The following is a 5,852-nucleotide window of genomic DNA, read 5'->3' as shown; positions in this document are numbered from 1 at the left end:
GATTGTAACAGAGGGCTCCCCTTTTTACATTGTTTATGTTAACTTAATTAAACATTAATTAGTGCTTTCACAAACACAAGTTACCCAATACAAGGTTGGGTACCTTTATAGGCAACAAACATATATTTGAGGGGTGTCCAGAGAAAGTCAGTTCTTGAAATATTTATTGTTGAAGACAATTCACAATTTAGAAAACATTTACATGTATACTTGAATTGATATCTTTTTCTTCTAAAGGGCTTGTGTTTGTACCCACTTATCAGTAATCACTCGAAAGTTGTGTGTTTTTGTTTTTAGCAAAGATATATTTAAGATTGCCCTTTGTGAACATCTTATTAATTGTCGTAGTGTTCATGTTAAACTGTAATTTAATTAAACATGTAAATCCAAAATTGCTCCAAACTTTGCTCAGAGAGTATATGAGTGCTCACTCGTGTTCTGAAACCATAAGACTGGATCATAACAGCACACTAGTTTTGGGAAGCTGAGTGTTTGAGATGATACCTTGAACTTTGATGTACGAAGTTAGAGCTGAGATATGTCATAACTCACTGAAACAATTTATGAGAAAATCAATTCACAATTTGTTTTCCATATTACAAAATGACTTTTGGCTGGCTGAAATGTATGTGGTATGTGGTCAATCAGTGTCAAGAGTGCATAAACAAAAGATTTATTTATTTTAGAACAGTTCTTGTAAGTTATGAATACATTTTGTGTTGGTGTTTTGTTGATTGTTCCAAAATCAGTGATGTGATAAACCATGTGATTTTAATATTGATTGTAAACTTTTACTTCTTGTTAATATTTGTTGATATGAAACCGCTTTTAGTTTGATTAGGTTATACAAGTAAGAAAAAAACTTGCAGCACATTGTTGAGTAGCCACAGTTATTTTTATTTGAGATATATTATTGTTGGTTTTATAAGAAATAAAAACAAATTCTGTCTGTGTTAGTTTGGTTTTTAAATGTTATTTGGTGAGTGAAGGGGAGTGCCAGTCTTGAGCTGTTGATTCTGGAACAGGCTAAAGCACACTGACAGCACTGACTGCATAATGTCCATCACAACACGGTGAAATTATGAATATTTGTTGACGTGACTACGTGAATTGAGCAATTGGAACTATTCTAAACGGCTGAGAATATATGCAGAGAACTTGTTTGAAGTTATTGCAAAAGTAAATGGGTGGAGCAACAGCCTTCTTAAAGGTTTTGTGAAATATGTTGCAAGTGGCATTGTGCATTCAAATGTGTTGATACTGTTCTTTGCTGTAATCGGCAATAATCCAGCTATATCACAGCTGTTGATAAATAATAAACTATGGGCCAGACAGTGGTTTAACTTGTGGTTAAATATAAGCATCTGCAATCAGCCAGTCAAAGTGTAACCACTCGATTACTTGTACTGCAGTCTGTGAGGAATCTGTTTCAACCCTGTGCATTCATTCGAGACTGTAAGCCAAAACCATTTACCCATCTTAGAAAATGTGAAAACGTTACAAGGTTTTTTTATGTGGAAACAATATGCAACGAATTATCATGACTAATGATCACTTGTCCATACATAAGGAAGAGAATTTATGGATCAGGTGATGGAGTAAGCATATACTCCGAAACGTGTTTCCTCATAAAAAGAAGATGACATCCATAAATTCTCTTCCTTATGTGTATCACATCTAAATGCCATTCAAAGACCCATACATATTTTGGTTGGTTGTTTAACACCGCACTCAGCAATATTCCAGCCATGTGACGGTGGTCTGTAAGTAATAAGAGTCTGGACCAGACAATCCAGTGATGGACAAGATAAGCATTGATCTATGGAATTGGGATTGATGACATGCATCAACAAAGTCAGTGAACCTGACCACCTGATCAAGCATGCAAGCATGGGCATACATATTTTGAAGTTTAGTTTATAAAATACAAGATGTACTGCAAAAGGTGGTTTATTTCATTTGGAGTTGCTCTTATTAAACAAAGACTGTTATTTTACGACCAGTAGTCTGTCTTACAGACCCTGATACAAATATATATCAAATACAGCCCATGCAAGTCTATAATGTTTGGCAAGTCTAAAATGAAGAGAGTCACTGGGCTCCTTTTTATTATATTTTTATTAAGATAACTGAACAACTGTTTTTATGTACGATATGTTCATGTCAGAGACTAGATTTTAGTCTATACGACCAGATGTCAATCAGCTTTTAGAAATCCTTTGTAAAACCTAAAATTCCTAACATCGTCAGCAGTGGGTTGGTCATGAAATAACACGTGTACAGGGTGGAAAGTGTGCACAGATTGCCACAGAACTGCACACACATCAAACATAGCTCGAGGTCTTCAAATACCCACAACACCCGATCTTATATAGGAAAGCTGTCGTTTCCCCTAAGAACAAAATACAAATGCGTATTGCAGTTTAATGGGATAGCGGTCTGCGTGTAAAGAAAAACCGACGAATTGTTTGCCAACGTTTTTGTCGACCACAACACCTAATGTGACGGCGTATATGCTGGCAGTTTAATCTGAACATAGGACACAACCTACTTTCAATACATTATCACCTCCCCACGAGCCACCGCTGGGACGAACTCAGCAGGAACAACCCGACGAGGAGATGATGGCCGGACCGGGGGCGACCAAATGTGGCCAAGTGAAAATAGTTTGTATTCTAACGAATGTTGTACGCACGCATATCATTCGAGAGACCGCTCAGAGTAGGGTTCTTTTGTTATTTAAACTCTCCTCTATTGCCTGAAACCCCACCATAAAGACAAGCAAATTCATGAAGGAGATATGTGGAAAGTCAGGGTTAGCGTTTGGTAGATACTTCCATCTCTACCGCCCGCGACCTCTCGAATGACACGGAAACGGTGCCGCGCTAAATTTATAATTTTCATGACGTCACGGACACCCGTCGAATGAAAACGCGTAATATCTAACAATAGCGCCTCTTGACGCTATATATTAGGTGAGAGGGCAAACATTTGGTGGTTTTGACGAGGTGTCTTGTACCAAGTCTGTGCTACCATTTCTACATATATAAAGGGCTTCACACTGTTGTCTAAAATAAAACTCGACAACAACTAACTTTAGACAGTATATTTTCGTAGTATTATATTTTTTACAACTGTAAGTAGTTGTATGCCCATCAGTTTACCAGGTGCCCGTCAACCAATAACACCGCAGTTCCGCAGAAATGGCTGAAAATAACCTGCTCTTGACATTTGCAGACGAAATATTGTGATCGTAACTAAATTATGGCATTATAGGATCATCTTTGGCATTTCAAGGTGAGAGGATTTACGCAGACTATCTTACGGCGATTTTGTGTTCATAGAATGTTCTTACGATAGATATCTATCCTGTGAACAGGAAATTATCCCCGTTCAAACAATGATACAGATAGGCAGTCAGTCACATGACGCTGTCAAAATCACTGTAGATGTCGTCAGCAGCATCTCGCATGCTTTCCTACCTGTTCATTGTCGTTCTATTAACGGAGATTGTTGTGGTTTGACATGCTGTAAAGCCACATACTGATATTTTAGACTGACAGCTGGAAAATTTGGAGTTTTCATAAATTATCATAATTACTTATGGACGGACACCTTGGCCTTGGCACTAGCCAGAACCAGACCCAATATTGATGTCTTTGAAAGCGCTGTCTTTGTGTACAATTCAAGTGGATTCGTGCGTCTGATATCTTTTTCTTATTTGCTGAAGAATGTATCATACTTTTCTGTCATTATGTACGTAAAAGGCCACTCAGTGCCTATATTTTCAGTTTCATATTTGGATTTTACACACCGAGGGCTGCACTGTGATATCTACAGATATAGGCTTGTGTAGACATCGAGTGTTTCAGAGAGCATGTTATGTCATCATAGAACAGCTCTCTTCATAATAAGTGAATTCAATTTGTATTACCATATGATCAATCCTGTGACTGCAAAGGTCCGCTTTCATGCCATTTGAATTAAAAAATGCAAGATTTGTTCATGACATCCAAGAAAATTTGACAAAAATAATATTTATGTACCGTCTTCTACGTAATAAGCGCCCACGACGATATTTGTTAAGCTATTGGCTAGCAAACAATCCCAATTAGCACCCCTTCCGATTGATCAATGTACACAAGACTTATTTATTCGCGTATAATACACACTCGTGTGTTATATGCACCCTTAATTATGGGCATTTATTTCTAGAAAAATATATCTGTCGTACATAAACATTTCAGGCTGTCAGCATAAACCACGAAATTTATCTTTCAACTCTGTTTTTTCCACCAAAATAATATTCTAATAAGAGCCCCCTATTTCTAATTTTGAGAGCGCCCTGGGCGCTTATTACGTCGAATACGGTATATGTAATATTTGTATGATGTACAGTATATCATTCTTTTCAATCAGACCCGTCATGCTTATTGTCAGTCTATTCTTAAGATGAAGACGATTAATAAATTTCTTCCATGGATAATGATTGGTGTCAGTTTGACAAGTCTTTAAGAGTATTATTTCAGTTCTTGAAGAATGTGTTACACCCTAAAAGATAGTAATATAAGTTTGAGATATGTCAAAACATATTATTTGTACGTCTCATAAAATATGTTGTAATTGAGTGAAATATTTTATGTTTTTAAAACATCTGCAGCATTTAAACTGTTCTATGACATGGCAAACATTGAATGTTCGCAAAATTCATCAATAATATTTGAAAGGTTTCTTTTGGGAAATGTCATAAAAATCAGGTCTTAGTTGTCGCTACCACTAATCAAAGATCTAAGGACATCCCCTTAAGGGTCAAGTCAGAATGACCTTTCGCAAACTTTGACCGACCAATGAAATAACTAAAGCTGCACTCAGCAATATTTCATCTAAATGACAGCGGTCTGTAAATAATCGAGCTCAACCAGACTATCCAGTGACTGACATCATGAGCATCAATCTACGCAATGGGCATATGATGACATGCATCAGCCAAATCAGTGAGCCTGACCGACCAACTGGTCCCAGTAGTAGCCTCTTACGACAAGCATGCGTTCCTGCATCTTCCCGAGGCTAGAGAGTTAACTGACTATAAAAGTCCAGTTTCCAAACTTGCCGAACTAGGCTGGAATTACTGGGCTCGATCGTAGAGCCACCAGTGGCTATTAACCATGTTAACAGTTATGTTCCTTCTAAGCCTCTCCTATGGACCAATCAGATTCCACCTCTCGTATCACTTGCGTTTGTTTCACACAAAATGGGGGCGCCCAGTCAGGACGATCTGATCAATGATTAAGATCTATATTGTGATAAAAGGGGTCTTACATCGCGAAATGCATCAAATCACGTGAGCACCTTGATTAAAAACATGGAAAGATTTGGAAAACATCTGCTGACAACGAGTTGGCGATGCACATGCAATCTTGCAATCGACCGAAATCTGCACGACAGTTTATGAACCGGATTTCGATTTCAGTGCGCGTTTTTGATTGAACTATGCATAGACTCGTTAGTCCAGCCAAAATGTAACTCATAATACCAGCCTAGTTCGGTGGAAACTGGACTTTTTAAAGTCAGTTAACTCTCTTGCCTCGGGAAGATGGGGTTCCTGAAGACCTATTCTCTACATGGATCCACATAGGTGACCAGCTTGATGACTATCAGTTGCGTGTCTTTGTTGTCCCTTCTCCAAGATGGCAAGTTGTGAAGTCATATACCCATTCTTGAAATAGAGAATTTCACCCGAGTGTCTTTTGATATCAAATATATTAACACGAGTTGATAATAGTGGAAAAATTCCGAGGCTTGCCTAGGATTTTTGCCACTTTTATCAACGAGTGTTGATATATTTGATATCA

At 37.7% G+C, this 5,852-nt stretch overlaps 1 protein-coding gene across 12 annotated transcripts in view; it reads left to right on the top strand.

Annotated features, from left to right (window-relative positions):
- Positions 1–3,203: 3,203 nt before the first annotated feature.
- The window catches only part of LOC139471661 (kinesin-like protein unc-104), an 83,512-nt gene continuing 80,863 nt past the window's right edge, over positions 3,204–5,852 (top strand). For all 12 annotated transcript variants that reach the window (XM_071254094.1, XM_071254100.1, XM_071254096.1 and 9 more), the window contains exon 1: positions 3,204–3,297. The gene's annotated coding sequence lies outside the window, so the exon portion shown is untranslated. The remainder of the gene's footprint in view (positions 3,298–5,852) is intronic.

Source organism: Haliotis cracherodii, unplaced genomic scaffold (genome assembly GCF_022045235.1).
Source record: "Haliotis cracherodii isolate W230 unplaced genomic scaffold, xgHalCrac1.p SCAF_23, whole genome shotgun sequence".
NCBI lineage: Eukaryota > Metazoa > Mollusca > Gastropoda > Lepetellida > Haliotidae > Haliotis > Haliotis cracherodii.
The sequence above is the reverse complement of the archived record's forward strand: the minus strand, read 5'-3'. Positions and strand labels throughout refer to the sequence as shown.